General features: G+C 44.4%; 1 protein-coding gene across 2 annotated transcripts in view; it reads left to right on the top strand.

The window, feature by feature from the left end:
- inka2 (inka box actin regulator 2) overlaps nt 1-19,984 on the top strand; it is a 47,576-nt gene that overhangs the window by 23,754 nt on the left and 3,838 nt on the right. Inside the window, exon 1 of one of the 2 annotated variants that reach the window (XM_039749494.1) lies at nt 15,675-15,737. The exons of the other annotated variant lie outside the window; for it this stretch is intronic. The gene's annotated coding sequence lies outside the window, so the exon portion shown is untranslated. Of the gene's footprint in view, nt 1-15,674; nt 15,738-19,984 lie in introns of those variants that run through there. 2 annotated transcript variants of the gene reach the window in all.

Consider the following 19,984-nt stretch of genomic DNA (forward strand, 5'->3'; position numbering starts at 1 on the left):
CCTGTGGTGGTCTCTTCCCTAAGCCTTCTGTCTAGAGCTCTCAAATGTGGGTGACATCAGCTTTATCCCTCTGTAGTTTCCACAATCCTCAGTCTCGCCCTTCTCCTCATAGACGAGTACAGTCCTGCTGTCCCTCCATTTGTATTCTCTCCTGTTCAGATCTTCTACATTAACTCCCACCACACATCTCCCCCCGTTCTCCTGAACTCTTCCACACGTCCAATGGTATTTGATCCCGTCTGGTTGCCTTTCCATTCTTCATCTTTTCAGCGCCTGCTTCACTTCCTCCCTCCTTTTTCTTGGTAGTCGCCCTTCCTTCCTTGTTCACGAGAGTTTACTTCAAAATAAACTTCTCAAAAAAATGAAAGGACCACTGTAATGAGAGTCTAGCATCAAGTCAGTGACACTTGTGGGATGTTGATCTGCTCAGTTAAGGAGCAGAGGGGCTTGTTCATCAGTTTCAGCTGCTTTGGGCAACACTGAGACGACCCCCAAAACAGGAATGAATGGTTTAACAGGTGGAGAGAGGCCACTGTCATTTTTCCCTCCTCATCTGTTTTGTCACTCATTTTGCATTTGGATACAGTCAGTGTCACTACTGGTAGCATGAGGCCATACCTGGACCCTACAGAGCTGGCACAGGTAGTCCAACATCAACACATGCTATTGGCAGAGGGTTTGCTGTGTCTCCCAGCACAGTCTCAAGGGCATGGAGGAGATTCCAGGAGACAGACAGGCAGTTACTCTAGGAGAGCTGGACAGGGCCCCTTGTAGAAGGTCCTTAACCCATCAGCAGGACCCACCGGTATCTGCTCCTTTGGTCGAGGAGGAACAGGATGAGGACCACCAGATCCTACAAAATGAACTCCAGCAGGCAGGCAGGCCACTGGTGTGAATGTCTCTGACCAAACAATCAGAAGCAGACTTCATGAAGGTAGCCTGATGGCTCGAAGTCCTCTAGTGGGCACAGTGGACCTTGATTGGCATATGCAATAGAATACTATAATTGGCAGGTCCACCATGGGCAGGCGCCAAGTGCTTTTCACAGATGAGAGCAGGTTCACCCTGAGCACATATATCAGATGTGAAAGGGTGTGGAGAAGCTGTGGAGAACGTTATGCTGCCTGTAACATCGTTCAGCATGACTGGTTTGGTGGGAGGTCAGTGATGATCTGGGGAGGCATATCCATGGAGGGACACACAGACCTCTACAGGCTAGACAACAAAACCTTGACTGCCATTAGGTATCGGGATGAAATCCTTGGACCCCATTGTCAGATCCTATGCTGATGCAGTGGCTCCTGGGTTCCTCCTGGTGCACGACAATACCCGGCCTCATGTGGTGAGAGGATGAAAGAATTGATCCCATTGACTGGCCCCCACCACCACGCTCACTCGTCTGACCTCAATCCAGTAGACCACCTCTGGGCGGGACATTATGTTTCGGTCCATCTGACACCTCAGCCTGTCCAGGAGCTCAATGATGCCCTGGTCCACATCTGGGAGGAGATCACCCAGGACACCACCCGTCATCTCATTAGGACGTGTTCAGGCCATGAGGGGATTCATACAAACTACTGAGCATGATTTGGAGTCGCTGCAATGACATTTCGGCCAAATGGACTCACCTGCTTGCTGTGTCATTTGTTCCCTTTGATTTTCGGGGTGTCCTTCTGTCCGTTGATGATTTTCATTTCCATCCGGTTGTTCCTCACACATCACCATATCAGTCCATAGCAGTAGAGACAGACAGCAGGATCTTTTTTTCCCTTTGAGATCTGATGGGTTTTCAAAGTGTTCCTTTCATGTTTTTGAGCGGTTTTTATTTGAGTGAAGTTACACATGCTGGACGTTGTGAGTAAAAGTGACTGAAAGCAACGTTGTTTGTGGATCACGCGACACGAGCAGCGTGAGATTTCTTTTTTTAGTGGACGTTTTCATCTGCTGTTGTACTGCATTGGTCCACCTACTGTGACTGTTGAGTTCTAAACTTTTGTTCCCTGCCTTTCCGCATGAACACACAAGATTCGAAAATTTGTTTTGGCCGTCACTTTAACGCATGTGGGGTAAGTGACATTTAAGACATATTGGTTTTTTGAGGGAGTCAGAAGTTTGAAACGGAGGTGGGCAGCTCGTTCCACCAGTAAGGAGCTTACACTTGAGAAGAGTCTGGACTGAGTTGTGATGCCACCAGGTGCCATTCATCCAGGGCACCTGAGAGGTCCAGAAGGAACGTGAGACCTCACTAGTGTCTCCATTTAGATAGGTGGTGACCCATTGGCTAATGTGTAGTCCAAGGATCTGAACTTAATATGTGCAGCTAGAGGTGGCCATTGGAGTGATCTGATCACTTCAGCCCTCTTACACTCTCCATCCATCCAACCCACTATATCCTAACCCCAAGGTCACGGGGGTCTGCTGGAGCCAATCCCAGCCAACACAGGGCGCAAGTCAGGAAACAAACCCCCGGGCAGGGCGCCAGGCCACAGCAGCACCCTCCATACAGGCAGTTCTTTCTTTGGCCGGAATGTTGGTCGGGTTAGAATGTGGCTAATGAGACACCCACAGCCATGGCAATGAGGGAGCGGGCCGCAGAATGATGTCACAGAATGGCTTGGAAATAAAAGGGGGCTTTGTTTTATATTGATTCGGTCTGAAAAGGTCACACATATCACTGAGGGGGGAAAACGTGCGTCATTCCACTCCAGTTGTCCTCCCACATGTCAAAAAATGTGAAGGGTATGTTAATTGGTGCCACCCCGTGGGTCTGTGCATAATGGGACGCCATCCCTTGGATAGAAAGTTAGAACGTTCACAAAAATGATGACAAGGACGGGCCATTCAGCCCAATAGCGGTCGCCAGTCCTGCCCACCTAACTCCTCCGGAATGACATCAGGGCAAGTCTTGAAGGTCCCTTCACCGGACTACTTGGTCACTTATTCTCTCTGTCTGTGGTTCTCTGGGTGAAGAAGTGGCAACCTGATGCTTCTGTTACACCTTATAACAGTTCTTCTTATTTTCACTCCTTTTTCTGGGGGGTAAACGTAATGCCAAGAAGGTTTAATAAGTGCAGGAATCTCAGGTTACCCCCAGGAGTGAGGAGACAGAGGAGACAGAACCACCCAAACCACCCATCCACATGAAGGTTCCAGATAGAACCTTAATTTATTTAGACCCATAATGGGCTCCATTAACTTAATAGCCAGAAATAGACAGTCACAGGTTTGTGAAATACCAATGGGTCCAGTAACGTCCAGTAGCACAGACTACATCCCCATCTTCTTGATCTGTTAGCGTCCACTATACGTCTACCACACATTAAAGATTCCATTTTTTTTTCTCTACATATTAGGGAGTTTATCAAAGCACAAAGAACCAACTTCATGTGTAAAGTCCCCTCCCCAGAACGGTCAGTCAATGGCTCTATGAGGAACCACACAAACCAGTAAAGAACCATTAAAGAAGAAGAGCTGCTTGCCGTTTTTCTTCATCGTTTCTGTCTTTGCTGTCGATTCTCTCCTCGCAATTGCTAATGGATGAATACAAAGAGTTCAAATGGAAAACCCTGGGCTGACCTCATGGGGGTCCTGAATAATTGATGCACCCTTTGGCGGCGCCACACTTGACAGCCCAACAATTAATAACAGACGTGCAGCATATGGCGAAGGCACCCACGGGTCATTGGCTACAAGTCAGAGTCTGACGTGTCCGTGTCTGAAATATTTATGCTGCTAGAAAACCCCTAAGAGGGTTGCAGAGGTTTTCGGGGGTCCCAGGTGGGGTAACCCCTGCTTTTTACTGAGCATGAGGATGAGAAGCAGGAGGGCGATCGCACCGCCATTAGTGGCTCACAGTTGTCTGTTCAATGCTGAGCAGGACCATTTATAGGGCGGGGCTGGTGGGTGTGGCTGTATGTAAAGTGGTGGGCGGAGTCCGCATGAGGGCACCATTTCTTTCAGGTTGGCAGGTTGTTTTGCAAAGAGAAGTTCACTTCAGATTCAGTTTTACTTGAATAAATTTGGGGTTAGGGTTAGGGTTAGCTTTGTGTCCTTCATGATCTAACTCGGGATGAGCAAATCTTTTAGTTATTTGTTTAAATTAAATAAATGTACGGAGCTGAATTTGATTGTTGGGTTGTGGTTGTTGTTTCAGTGTTGTTGGGCTGTCATGGCAGATGTGCCTTTTCAATGCTATGTCTTCGCCAGGAGCTGTGCCCCCTGGAATGGCAGACTGGGGTTGTACCCCACCATCTTTAAAATGTGGGGGCAGAAAGTGTGCTCTAACTGTTGGGGGATCACACTCCTCAGTGTCACTGGAATAGTTTATGCCTGGGTACTGGAAAGGAGACTCCGTCCAGTCGTGGAATCCTCAGGTCCAGGAGGAGCAACGCAGGTTTCATTTGGGTCGTGGAACGGTGGACCAGCTCCTTACTCTCATGAAGGTCCTGGAGGGGGCATGGGAGTCGGCCTAGTCGGTCTGCATATATATTGTGGACTTAGAGAAGACCTATGACTGTGCTCCTCGAGGGATTTTGAAGGAGATGCTGGGAGAATACGGGGTCCTAGGGCCCATTAAAAAGGCTAAATCTGCTCCTGTGTAATCAGAGTGACGCTGTGTCCGCATACTCAGACAAACATCAGGAACGTTCTCTGTGTGTGGGTGACTCTGCCAGGGCATACATACCTTTTAGGAAAGTCATCATGCATGGCAAAGTGTTATTCCATTATATAAAAATCGGGAGTGGTCTCCCCTCGACTTTCTTGTATACTCAGAGATGGGGATGGATATTTGAGGAGTAAACCGCAAGACAAGGATCATATTTTTATATTATGTACATTAAAGAACCATCCATCCATCCATTATCCAGCCTTCTATATCCTAACTACAGGGTCACTGGGGTCTGCTGGAGCCAAACCCAGCCAACACAGGGCACAAGGCAGAGAACAAACCCCGGGCAGGGTGCCAGCACACCACAGGGCACACACACCAGGGACAATTTAGGATTGCCAATCCACCTAACTTGCATGTCTTTGGACTGTGGGAGGAAATCCACGCTAACAAACTCCACACAGGGAGGACCCGGGAAGCGAACCCGGATCCCCTAACTGCACCACCGTGCCGCCCCTAAAGAACAACCCTCTGGGATGAAACTCTTCAATAAGATTTGGATATAATGCGTCTTCTTCAATTGGGAGCTTAAAGTGAGGAAAACATAAAAATGTGTAAGAGCTGAGAGTGCAGGAAGCGAGTCTAACAAAAGTATTCACACCAAGGAGAGGTGAGAGGACCGCGGGTGTGGGCCGTGAACAGGAAATGGTGGAGAGGAGTGCGGGACCCTCTCTACCATCTTGGCAAGTCTCGTCTCGTCTGAAGATTGTCTTTCATAATAGAGAGATATGTCTCATGTATTCTTCTGATTTCTACAGTGTATTGACACCATGTTGCAGGGTGATTTTGCACTTTAAATAAAGTTAAGAAGCTCAAGAACACCATTTGGGCCTTTCGATGACTGACTTCTCCACCAATCAGAAAGAACCTTGACAGGCTGAATGAAGGGCCTTTCACAATAAACTTTCACTAAAGGACTGAAGCACGTAGTCCTCAGCCGGGTGTGAACGCCGATCACCTGGTGGCCTTGCCTGACAGGTCGGTGGACGGTATTTTCAGAGCGCTAATCCCTCTCTCGTTATTCTGTAATCCGATTGCCGCCATGAGAGCTCTTTCTATTGAGCCTTTCTTTGAAGATGCAGGCAAGGTCAGGAGCCAGGAGATCAAGAATGGAGGAAAGTATAAAACAAAACTTAGCTGTCCGCCGCGGCTCCACCCACGTACTAGTGAAATAGGACAAACTTTAAAAATCAATAAAAAAAAAAATTCATAAATAGTCATTCTGGCCAAGTGGAAGGTATTTATGCTCCAACGTCAAACGTTGTCAATGTATCTGATCGTGTTCAACTCTGATTGGAGAGCGTCCCCAACGTGGGGAGAAAAGCACATGACTGTGATGTCTCTGCCAATCAGCAGCTACCCTCTCAAACACACGGAGCTCTGATTTCTCTCTCAAAAATATCAAACGTTACTCCTTAACGACCTGTAGGTGATGACGTCTGCTGAACAAACAGGTATCGATAGCTAGCTAAGCGGAAGCGAGGTGCGCTCCAACACGTGGCGTGAGGTAGAGTGACTCAAACAGAAGCTGGCACAGGAGTGCCCAGTACCCTACTCCTGAGGCCCCACCCCTCTCCTCTCAGCCCGTTGCATCTCTCTTGGATTTGCACAAATAAATTGGTACCACAAGCAAACTACGACACCTACTGTAGTGTGAAGAGAGAAGTCGCAAAATCAACCGGAAGGTTCAAGCAGATTATAGAAAAAAACCCGATCTAAATCTGTTAAGTAATTCACTTGTGAAGAGCGGGCAGACAGACAGGTGTTGGATTTTATACATATACTGAGCAAAAAAAGAAACGTCCTCTGACTTTCAACTGTTTTTACTTTCAGTAAACTTAATGTGTAAATATTTGTATGAACACTAAAAGAGTCAACACCATAAGACATAAACTAAAAATGTCTCACAATGTGTCCCTGAATGAAGGGAGGCTCAAAATCAAAAGTACCAGTCAGTATCTGGTGTGGCCACCAGCTGCTTGAAGTACTGCAGTGCATCTCCTCCTCATGGACTGGACCAGATTTGTCAGTTCTTGCTGTGAGATGTTACCCCACTCTTCCACCAAGGCACCTGCAAGTTCCTGGACATTTCTGGGGGGAATGGCCCTAGCACTCACCCTGCGATCCAACAGGTCCCAGACGTGCTCAATTCCTTCGACGATAAACACGAATCCGTCCATCACCCCTGGTGAGACAAAACCGTGACTCATCAGTGAAGAGCACTTTTTGCCACTCCTGTCTGGTCCAGCGAAGGTGGGTTTGTGCCCATAGGCGGCGTTGTTGCTGGTGATGTCTGGTAAGGACCTGCCTTACAACAGGCCTACAAGCCCTCAGTCCAGCCTCTCTCAGCCTATTGCGGACAGTCTGAGCACTGATGGAGGGATTGTGTGTTCCTGGTGTGACTCGGGCAGTTGTTGTGGCCATCCTGTACCTGTCACGCAGGTGTGATGTTCGGATGTACCGATCCTGTGCAGGTGTTGTTACATGTAGTCTTCCACTGCGAGGATGATCAGCTGTCCTTCCTGTCTCCCTGTAGCGCTGTCTTAGGCGTCTCACAGTGCGGACATGGCAGTTTATTCAGCAGTCCTCATGCCTCCCTGCAGCAGGCCTAATGCACGTTCACGCAGATGAGCAGGGACCCTGGGCATCTTTCACAGTCGGTAGACAAGTCCTGCGTTTTTAGAACTGTGACCTTAAATGCCTACTTTCTGTCAGCTGTTAAGGTCTTAACGACCATTCCACAGGTGCATGTTAATTAATTGATTATGGTTAATTGAACATGCATGGAAAACATTGTTTAAACCCTTTACAATGAAGATCTGTCAAGTTATTTGGATTTTTAAAACATTATTGTTGAAATACACAGTCCTGAAAAAGGGACGTTTCTTTTTTTGCTGAGTATATATCTCTCTCTATATATATATATAAAAAAAATCCTGATGGAATGAAAAAGCAAGGCGACGATGCGTGATCTTCTCGGCAGTTCTCGAAAGACATTTTAAAGACCCGCGAGACAACAAAGACTGGCTACGCAGCGTCTCACGGGGACCGTGAACATGAAACTCGTTGCCAACAGATTGTCCCAGGGCCGTCTCGCCTTTCTTATCAAGTAGGAGCACCGGCCATCCAGCAAAACATTCAGTCATGTAAAGTCACGTGGCACACACAGATCCTGTGCCCTCAGCAAAGAAGGAGAAAAGAGACCCAAGGCGCGATACGCGTGCAGAGAAAGGTACAGAATATGAAAGCAGTAACAGTCAAAAGTATTGTAGCGTCCCGGGCAAGCGGAAGCCTTTCTTGTTTTAAGTGACTGTTAGGTTCAATCGAGGGAGGGCAGAGGGCAGCATGGAGGACTGATAGCTGGGTGCTGACTGGTACGGTAAGGGGGAGACGAGACCCGCGGGATGAGGGTTTGGAGAGGGTGCTAGAAAGTTGTGTTTGAGGTTACGCAGTCGGCGATTGTTGAAGTAGAACTTTTGTGACACTTTATTACGTCAGTCGCTACAGTATCAAAAAAAAAAAGATAGCACAGATCACATTGAACGCAACCAAAAGGAAATTAGTTTAAGTCAGAGAATTTCAAACACGGAGTTTACCTCACATGCATTTATTGGTTACTTTGCAAAAAAAATGATTAACTGATGATGATGTCGATCGTTTTGTCTGTGCTGAAATTCCAAACAGAGAAGCCTGTCCTGAATTATGGTACAAAGTCATTGAACACGTCTCACGGAGCTCATTAAAAAGATTCATCACGTTGGGACTCGAAAGATTCCAAATATTGTTTATACAGAAGTTCTGAAATAAAAATGAAACTAATGAAATAGCAACAATTTAAAGAAAAAAAAATCTTACAAGTGTGTCTCCGGGAAACCAAACACGGGGGTTGGCGAGCGAAGCCCCCAAGAGTCTTATTTATAAACGTCTACCCGTGGAAATGTGTGTGTGTCTGTCCGGCCCGGAAGTGAGAGGTGGAGTCGGGCCGAGGGGTTCCACCTCCGAGGATACGCAAGCGAGGCGAGCACATCGGCAGAACGAAACCTTCAAAGAGAGAGTCACTCGCTTAGCGGCTAAAACAGGAACGAGGCGAGCACATCGGCAAACACAGTGACCCTTTTACTTTCCCTTCTGCTAATCCACAAGCCAGATGAACACACCGGCAAAACGAAACCACCGAGGAAACTTTCAATTACAAATTTCAATTTTATTTCTGACAACTTTAATAGTTTAATATACTAGGGGGATTTGCCCCCTGCTTGCTTCACAAGTCCATCCCCCTCCCCCTCACCCCAGGGTGCACCACGCGCCACGTGCCAGCCACTTCGCGTCTCTGCCACTCGCATTGTGAAGGAGGTGGCTGAACGCACGCTAAGGAGATGCGGTCTGATCACCTGCTTGCTTTACTGCTCCTCCTGCCGAGCTGCATGTTCTGCTTCTCGCTCTGTGCGTCGATCATTTTAAAGCCTGTACAGCAGCTGTCTTTTGGACTCACTGCTTTGTCTTGCGGGACGTTAAAGTGTCTCTTACGGGACATCTGGGCTGATTATTACTTTCCTTATTTTCTGAATTTGCACATCGATTATTATTGTTCTCTTGTGCATCCGTTTGATGCCTTCTTTTCTCTCCAATGTCTCTATTTCAACACGCTGCTCTTTCTTCTTCGCTCAGTTGTTGGCGTGCCATCTTGAACGTACAACATTTTTAAGAGCTGGGAGCACATCAAGTGTGTCTGCCAAAAGCATTCCAACAACTGCGAGATTAGATGTCCATGGACTTGTTTTAAATTGTTTGTAAGTGGGGCGTGATGTGCAACAGTCACCGTCTCACGGGTCTTGGTTCCTAAAGTTGTAATGTCTAGTCTCGCGTGACGTCAGAAGATCATGTCTCAACACAAGATTTTTTCTATAATATATATATATATATATATACAGTGGTGTGAAAAACTATTTGCCCCCTTCCTGATTTCTTATTCTTTTGCATGTTTGTCACACAAAATGTTTCTGATCATCAAACACATTTAACCATTAGTCAAATATAACACAAGTAAACACAAAGTGCAGTTTTTAAATGATGGTTTTTATTATTTAGGGAGAAAAAAACATCAAACCTACATGGCCCTGTGTGAAAAGTAATTGCCCCCTGAACCTAATAACTGGTTGGGCCACCCTTAGCAGCAATAACTGCAATCAAGCGTTTCCGATAACTTGCAATGAGTCTTTTACAGCTCTGGAGGAATTTTGGCCCACTCATCTTTGCAGAATTGTTGTAATTCAGCTTTATTTGAGGGTTTTCTAGCATGAACCGCCTTTTAAGGTCATGCCATAGCATCTCAATTGGATTCAGATCAGGACTTTGACTAGGCCACTCCAAAGTCTTCATTTTGTTTTTCTTCAGCCATTCAGAGGTGGATTTGCTGGTGTGTTTTGGGTCATTGTCCTGTTGCAGCACCCAAGATCGCTTCAGCTTGAGTTGACGAACAGATGGCCGGACATTCTCCTTCAGGATTTTTTGGTAGACAGTAGAATTCATGGTTCCATCTATCACAGCAAGCCTTCCAGGTCCTGAAGCAGCAAAACAACCCCAGACCATCACACTACCACCACCATATTTTACTGTTGGTATGATGTTCTTTTTCTGAAATGCTGTGTTCCTTTTACGCCAGATGTAACGGACATTTGCCTTCCAAAAGTTCAACTTTTGTCTCATCAGTCCACAAGGTATTTTCCCAAAGTCTTGGCAATCATTGAGATGTTTCTTAGCAAAATTGAGACGAGCCCTAATGTTCTTTTTGCTTAACAGTGGTTTGCGTCTTGGAAATCTGCCATGCAGGCCGTTTTTGCCCAGTCTCTTTCTTATGGTGGAGTCGTGAACACTGACCTTAATTGAGGCAAGTGAGGCCTGCAGTTCTTTAGACGTTGTCCTGGGGTCTTTTGTGACCTCTCAGATGAGTCGCTCTGCGCTCTTGGGGTAATTTTGGTCGGCCGGCCACTCCTGGGAAGGTTCACCACTGTTCCATGTTTTGCCATTTGTGGATAATGGCTCTCACTGTGGTTCTGGAGTCCCAAAGCTTTAGAAATGGCTTTATAACCTTTACCAGACTGATAGATCTCAATGACTTCTGTTCTCATTTGTTCCTGAATTTCTTTGGATCTTGGCATGATGTCTAGCTTTTGAGGTGCTTTTGGTCGACTTCTCTGTGTCAGGCAGCTCCTATCAATCAATCAATCAATCAACATTTATTTATATAGCACATAATCATACAAAAAAATGTAGCTCAAAGTGCTTTACAAAATGAATAGAAAAATAGAAGACACAATAAAAAATAAACATAAGTCAACATTAATTAACATAGAATAAGAGTAAGGTCCGATGGCCAGGGTGGACAGAAAAACAAAAAACTCCAAAAGCTGGAGAAAAAATAAAATCTGTAGGGTTCCAGACCAAGAGACCGCCCAGTCCCCTCTGGGCATTCTACCTAACATAAATCATCATATTTTCATGGAAGGACCTGATGATGATGGTCACGTAGACTTCTGGCTTTCAGTCCATCAATGTTGGAGCATCATGATGCTTTGAGTAGGTGGTGGTGGCAGGCCGCCACCACAAAGAAACCGGAAAAAGAAACAGAAGAGAGAGTAGGGGTCAGTATGGATTTTAGAGCCACCATGAATAGTTATTATGAAGAATTGAACATACAGAGTATCAGGATTAAGTTAAAGTGAAGTTATAAAAGGCCATGTTAAAGTAATGTGTTTTCAGCAGTGTTTTAAAGTGCTCCACTGTATTTGCCTGGCGAATTCCTATTGGCAGGCTATTCCAGATTTTAGGTGCATAACAGCAGAAGGCCACCTCACCACTTCTTTTAAGTTTAGCTTTTGGAATTATAAGGAGACACTCATTTGAGGATCTAAGGTTACAATTTGGAATATAAGATGTCAGACATTCCGATATATAAGATGGAGCAGATTATTTAAGGCTTTATAAACCATAAGCAGTATTTTAAAGTCAATCCTGAATGACACAGGTAACCAGTGTAGTGACATCAAAACTGGAGAAATGTGCTTGGATTTTCTTCTCCCAGTTAGGATTCTAGCAGCTGCATTCTGCACTCGTTGCAAATGATTTATGTCTTTTTGGGTAGTCCTGAGAGGAGTGCGTTACAGTAATCTAGTCTACTGAAAACAAAAGCGTGAATTAATTTCTCAGCATCTTTCAATGATATAAGAGGTCTAACTTTAGCTATGTTTCTTAAATGAAAAAATGCTGTCCTAGTGGTCTGATGAATATGTGATTTAAAATTCAGATTACAGTCAACGGTTACCCCTAAATTTTTTACTTCCGTCTTAACTTTTAATCCTAGTGCATTAAGTTTATTTCTGATAACCTCGCTGAATCCATTATTGCCAATTACCAAAATTTCAGTTTTCTCTTTATTTAGTTTGAGAAAATTACTATTCATCCATTCAGAAATACCAGTAAGACATTGTGTTAGTGTATCGAAAGAGTCGGAGTCATCAGGTGCTATAGATAAGTACAGCTGTGTGTCATCAGCATAGCTGTGGTAGCTCACATTGTAACCTGAGATAATCTGACCTAACGGAAGCATATAGATTGAGAATAACAGCGGACCCAGGATAGAGCCTTGTGGAACACCATATCGGATATCATGTGTCTTCGAGATGTGGTTACCACAACTCACAAAGAATTTTCTCCCTGCCAGGTAGGATTCAAACCAATTTAAGACCCTGCCAGAGAGGCCCACCCATTGACTAAGGCGATTTCTAAGAATATTATGATCAATGGTGTCAAATGCAACACTCAGATCTAAGAGGATGGATCCTATTTAAGTGATTTCTTGATTGAAACAGGTGTGGCAGTAATCAGGCCTGGGGGTGGCTACGGAAATTGAACTCAGGTGTGATACACCACAGTTAGGTGATTTTTGAACAAGGGGCAATTACTTTTTCACACAGGGCCATGTAGGTTTGGATTTTTTTTCTCCCTAAATAATAAAAACCATCATTTAAAAACTGCATTTTGTGTTTACTTGTGTTATATTTGACTAATGGTTAAATGTGTTTGATGATCAGAAACATTTTGTGTGACAAACATGCAAAAGAATAAGAAATCAGGAAGGGGGCAAATAGTTTTTCACACCACTGTAGATGTGAGCATTAAGTGACTTGTGTCTTTGTGGACCTGGAGAAAGCACATGACAGGGTGCCTCGAGAGGAGCTGTGGTATTGTATGAGGAAGTCGGGAGTGGCAGAGAAGTACGTAAGAGTTGTACAAGATATGTAGGGAAGTGTGACCGTGGTGAGGTAGGAGTGACAGATGCATTCAATGTGGATGTGGGATTACATCAGGGATCGGCTCTGAGCCCCTTTTTTATTTGCAATGGTGATGGACAGGTTGGCAGACGAGGCTAGACAGGAGTCCCCATGGACTGTGATGTTTGCTGATGACATTGTGATCTGTAGAGAGAGTAGGGAGCAGGCTGAGGAGACCCTGGAGAGGTGGAGATATGAGGAGGAGAGGAATGAAGGTCAGTAGGACCACCAAGACAGAATACGTGTGTGAATGAGAGGGAGGTCAGTGGAATGGTGAGGATGAGGGGAGTAGAGTTGGCGAAGGTGGAGGAGTTTAAATACTTGGGATCAACAGTACAGAGTAATGGGGATTGTGGAAGAGAAGGTGAAAAAGGGAGTGCAGGCAGGGTGAAGTGTCAGGAGTGACTTGTGACAGATCAGCAAAAGTGAAAGGGAAGGTCTACAGGACCAATGAGACCAGCTATATTATATGGGCGGCACAGGACGGTGGCACAGGAGACAGAGCTGGAGGTGGCAGAGTTAAAGATGCTTAGATTTGCATTGGGTGTGACGACAATGAACAGGATTAGAAATGAAGATGTTAGAGGGTCAGCTCAGGTGGGACAGACAAAGTCAGAGAGGCGAGATTGTGTTGGCTTGGACATGTGCACTGCGGTGGGCTGGCACCCTGCCCAGGGTTTGTTTCCTGCCCGCCCTGTGTTGGATGGACATGTGCAGAGGAGCAATGCTGGGTATACTGAGAGAAGGGTGCTAAGGATAGAGCTGCTGGGTAAGAGGAAGGCCTAAGAGAAGGTTTATGGATGTGGTGATTGAGGACATGCAGGTGATGGGGGTGACAGAGCAAGATGACGAGGGCAGGGGAGGTCAGGCTGTGGAGCATGCACTGGTACAACGAGTTGCCGCCCCCACCACATGATGGAACATGTAGCACACTGCTGATGGCTGTGCCCAAGACAGGAAGATTTGGAAACAGATGATCCACTGTGGCGACCCCTAACGGGATCAACTGAAAAAGAAGAAGAATGTGACCAAAGTATGATTTCAGTGTTTAAGACAGCGAGTGGTCTGACCAGCATTGTGGTATGGATCAGAGACCTGGGCAGTTAAAAAAAAAAAAAAAAGGTGGCATTGCTCTGAAGAACCACTCTGGCACTTTTATTTTTATGAGTGACAATGCTTGTCCCCTACCATGAAGCATGCTGGTGGCAGCATCATGCTATGGGGAACAGGGTGACATGGCAGAATTGAGAGAAGGATGAATGCAGACAAGTACAGAGAGGTCCTTGAAGAAAACCTCCAGGAGTGCGCAGGCCACCTCAGACTGGGGTGACGGTTCAACGACCCGAATTGTACAAAAACCAAGACGACGCTGGTGTGGCTTTCAGGACAGGTCACTGGGTGTCCTTGAGTGGCCAGAAAGAGTGAGAAAAAACTGCCCAAGTTGCAGGTGTGTAAAGTTTGTAGAGATTTAGCAAAGAAGACCTGAAGCTGGAATTGCTGCTAAAGGGGTGTCTGAAAAGTACTGAATTAAATGAGAGATTTCAGTTTTTGATTTTCAATAAATCTATGAATATTTCTGAAAGCCTGTTATCACCATCACTGTCTTCTAGAGTTAGTGGGTGAAGGTCGATAGAAAAAAATGACAAAGTTCTCCAAATCTTCTTGTAAAGTGTGCAGAATGTGAAGGGGTCTCAATACTTTCTGAATCCTATGTAGTGTAGCACCTGATGGTCCGGACCTGAGAGGGACCTGCTCCTCAAGTAGCCAAGACTTAAGGGAAGCCCCCCCTAAAAATAAGAGCAGGCAGTGCATTAAGAGAGCACTTTGGATGGGCCGGCCCGGTTGCTAAAGGCCATTGGCCCGGAGTCGTGGCCGCCAGTGAGCCTCAGATGTGGACCCTTACCTTGGGATGGCCCACCCCAGGTCGTTGCAGTATTTTGACATTGTGTTTATAAAATGTTAAAAACTCTCTGCTTTTATCATATTAAGAAGGGACCCCAGCCCGACTTTCATAAATGCCCTGAGGTGATCCATAGCCGCGCCCCACCACCGAACGAGCCCCGAAATCCCCGCCATATCCACCGCCCGCCGGGGTTTACACGACGTCTGTCCGTACGGCGCACTCTCAGTCCATCAGTTCCCAGAGCGGCGCTGCCCGAGCGCGTTTCTTTGCATTGCTGTATGTCTGATAGCTCTATTGCTTTCCTGTTTTTGTTTGTTTATTATTATACGGTATATTTTTTGAATTCGCGGACTTTTAGTCAATAGTTATTCTTTAACTCTTCTCACTCTTCTCCTTCTTGTCTGCCTGTTTGTTTTTTCCATCGCCCCGAAGATTTTCGCACCTCGCTTTTTATTTGGGTTCCCCGAGCTCGTCCCAGTCAGCTGTGCTGAAATGAATTATCCCGAGTGCGCAAGAATGTCTGCTGGGCTCTGATTGGCCGGCATATTAATGAGCTCCGAACGGCTCGCGCTCGCTCTCGCGCACCGGCGTCCCTCTGGGGTGTTAATTGAATTCATGAAGTGAGCAGCGCGGCGGTGTAAACAGCTGCTCCCGTCGTGGGCTCCTGGCTAGTCGTCCCAGCCCATAATAAGTCTGGAATTCAAGATGGACAACTGGTAGGGAATTAAAAAAAAAAAAAAAAAAAAAAAAAAAAGAGTAGAGTGAGAGCACAAGGAAAGTGAAGAGCCAGAGGAAGACAAAGACAAGAAAGGAAGACTTAAGAGATAATGGAGTGGTGAGTGAAAAAATGGGGAGGATTAAAATAAGGAACGGGAGGAAAAGCAGAAAGAGGAGTGAACTGGTAGAGAAAGAAAGAGAGAGACGAAAGGCACTATATAAGGAATATGCAAATGTGGGAGGCATTACTAGATGTATTTAGACATTTAAGGCACAATATGGTTAATATATAGATGTGAAAGACATTAGTAGACAGATGTGAAAGACACTATAAAGTAGATATGAAATGAACTATAAAATGAATATGCAGATGTCAGACATTGTTATGTAGATAAATACAAAAGGCCCTAATAAGATTAATATATAGAACTGAAGGACACTATCACATAGATAGACATGAAAGGCACTATATAAGTGATAAACTGAATGTGAAAAACATTATTAGATTGTGCATTTCATATCTGCCTATCTCATTATTCTGCAGATTTGCTAGAGGTTTTATTAGATACATATATTTAGACCTGAAAGGCATTTATATAATTAATATATACATGTAAAATATATTATTAGACTGGTATGAAAGGTGCTGTAAAATAATGTACTGTATAATTAATATACAATTGTCAAAGGGATTTTTATAAAGATACACATGAAAAGCTCTGTATAACTGATATTATAGACTTGAAAGGTGTTATTGAACATAAAAAAAATAAAACGTACTATATAAATAACATAGAAATGTGAAAAAGCACTCTATAACCAATATACTTGTAGAAATGTGACATTATTGCACAGATACATATGATGCAAAAAATGGATAAAATGCACTGTATAATTAACATACAGATGTCCAAGGCATTATTAAATAGATAGACATGAAAGACAGAATGTCCATCCATCCATCCATTTTCTAACCCGCTGAATCCGAATAGGGTCACGGGGGTCTGCTGGAGCCAATTCCAGCCAACACAGGGCACAAGGCAGGAACCAATCCTGGGCAGGGTGCCAACCCACCGCAGGACACACACAAACACACCAAGCACACACTAGGGCCAATTTAGAATTGCCAATCCACCTAACCTGCATGTCTTTGGATTGTAGGAGGAAACCGGAGCGCCCGGAGGAAACCCACGCAGACACGGGGAGAACATGCAAACTCCACGCAGGGAGGACCCGGGAAGTGAACCCGCATCTCCCAACTGCGAGGCAGCAGCGCTACCACTGCGCCACCGTGCCACTGCGCCACCGTGAAGACAGAATGTGAAAGATATTATTAGATAGAAAGATAGGCAGATAGATAAGAGATGCATTATATGATTGATATAAAGACACGAGAGGCATTATTACATATATTTAGGCATGAACGGCAGTATAGGGCGGCACGGTGGTGCAGTGGGTAGCACTGCTGCCTCGCAGTAAGGAGACCTGGGTCCTTCCCGGTCCTCCCTGCGTGGAGTTTGTATGTTCTCCATGTGTCTGTGTGGGTTTCCTCCCACAGTCTTTACAAGCAGGTTAGGTGCATTGCTGATCCTAAATTGTCCCTAGTGTGTGTGTGTGCCCTTGCCCAGGATTTGCTCCTGCCTTGTGCCCTGTGCTGGCTGGGATTGGCTTCAGCAGACCCCCATGACCCTGTGTTAGGATATAGCGGGTTGGAGACTGACTGATGGCAGTATATAATGAATATATAGATGAAAGATACTATTAGACAGCTATAAAATGGATTTGAAATGTGCTACATAATTAATATAAAGATATCAAAGGAACTTTTATGTAGATACACATAGAAAGCAGTATATAACTGATATATGGACATGAAAAGTATTAATGAGCAGAGAAATATAAATATATAAATGTGAACGCTATTATTAAATAGAAAAGCACTAATTTAGAAATGTGATCATATTAAACAAATGCATATGAATGTCACCGTATATCTAATATGCAGATGTCAAAGGCATTTTTATATAGATGCACATTAAAGGCACTATATACTTAATATAGAGATGTGAAAAGAGCCATTAAATATATACTGTATATATATGGTTGTGTGTGTGTGTATACTGTATATACCCAGCATTGACATGTAAGTAGATATAAAAGGTACCAACAAATAGATATGCAAAGCACCTTATAATTAATTTGCAGAACTCAAAGGCATTACTGTAGAGACATCCATGAAATGCACTATGCAAATAGTAAATAAATATAAAAGGCAATATAAAATAGATTAAAATGAAATGCACCAAATAATTTATACAGTATGTAGATGTGTGAGACATTATTAGATACGGCACTATATAATTAATATATACCCTGAATGCACTGGATCCCCAGTTTTTTTTTTTTATTTTAATACAGTTACAAACATTCCTAAAATTCTGTTTTACATTTTGTCATTCTGGGGTATCGAGTGTTGCTTGATGAGAACAAAAATGAATTTAAAATGATTTTAGCACAAAGCCGAAACATAAAGTGAAGGGTCTCTGAAGTCGCAGGAGATGTGAAAGACATTGTCATGCAAATAGATAGGAGAGGCATTATATTGCATTGAGAGACACGACGTCCTATACAGTACAGTGTGTGGAGAAAGGGGACATGGGACAATAAGTGGGGGGGTCTCCCTGAGATCTCCGTTTATTAGCAGTGATGGTAAAGCAACACAAAAGTAACAAAACATCACAGAGCTCAGTAATCATTCCATGCTTTTCTTTTTTCTTTTTCCAATGGCTGGTCTTGTGTAGCTCCAGCAGTCGCAGGTCCGATTTGCATTTACATCAATTGACTCTTCGTACACCCATCTCTAAAGATGGTAGCTGTGGCCTTGAGGTCGTCGGGTGATGCCCAAACGTCTCTGAGAGTTTCGACCATTAAGCGCAACACTCTACAGTTGTTGGGACAGCATTGGTGTCCGAGTTACTGTCCCTTTCCTCCGGTCTTCCAGCTAGAGTCCTCCACCTTATGCCAGAGCCAACATGAGACCTTTTCTGCCGCTTCTGCCAGCTTTTGGGCGGCTGTCTCCCACTCATTCCAACTTTTGATTGCAGACTCCACACAGACTGGGCTGGGAATCCTCCAGACACGAACACGAATGTCGGGCCATCACGGCGTTCCTATGGGGAAAGGCACTGTAGGGGGCGGGACTTTCAGAAACCCCGGAAGTGAGGTCACTGTTTTTCCATGGGCTCCTCCTCTTCTCTCGGGCTGGAAGAGGGTGAGAAGTTCGAGCATCACCCGTAGTACCCCAGTGTGTGCACGTCCCTCATCGCACACGGGTGACACCAGATGGAATCCTGTTAGGAGGACATTTCACACAAACGCTAGAAAGTTGACAACCACAGACACTTGGATGAAATGGCCATATAATGTGTTGAACTGTAAGACGTTCGAGAGAATGTTCAGAACTCGACGTGATGTTATTTAGGACGATCAGCGTGAGTAGGATGGAAGAGCTTTGCTGGGCTGAGTAGTCCGTTCTGTTGAAATGTCAAAAGGCGTTACGAGACACCAGACAGGCACTGCATGATTCATATAGCGACATGAAAGCCGTTATTAAATAGGTAAAGGTGAACAGCAGTATATAATTTAATATACAGATATGAAAGACAATATTTAAGAGAAAGGTGGAAAAATGTGAAAAGCACTATGTAATTATTATGCAGGTGTAAAAGGCATTGTTAATAAGAGAGATAGGAAATGCATTAGATAATAAAAAGATATGAAAGGCATTATACAATATACAGATGTGAAAGGCATTATGATGAAGATGGATAGGAAATGCAGTAGATAATGAAGAGACAGACATGAACGGCACTATATGATTAACATACAAATGTGAAAGGCATTATGAAGACCAATAGGAAGTGCATTAGATAATAAAGAGTTCAATATGAAAGACACCGTATAGTAACAGATGTGAAAAGTATTGTTATAAATTGATAGGAAATGCAGTAGATAATGGAGAGACTGATATGAAAGGCACTATATAATTGACATACAGATGTGCAAGGCATTGTAAAGGTAGATAGGAAATGCATTAGACAATAAAGAGATGGATGTGAAAGGCACTATATGGTATTCAGATGTGAAAGGCACTTTTATATAGATGGAAAGGAAATGCAGTAGATGATAGATAGACAGACATGAAAGGCACTATATGATTAACATACTTAATGTGAAAGACATTATAAAGATAGATAGGAACTGCATCAGATTAACAATTTGGTATGAAAGGCATTGTATACAAATGTTAAAGGCATTATTATAAATAGGAAATGCAGTAAATAATAGAGCGATAGATATGAAAGG

Source organism: Polypterus senegalus, chromosome 3, assembly GCF_016835505.1.
Source record: "Polypterus senegalus isolate Bchr_013 chromosome 3, ASM1683550v1, whole genome shotgun sequence".
NCBI classification, from domain to species: Eukaryota; Metazoa; Chordata; class Cladistia; order Polypteriformes; family Polypteridae; genus Polypterus; species Polypterus senegalus.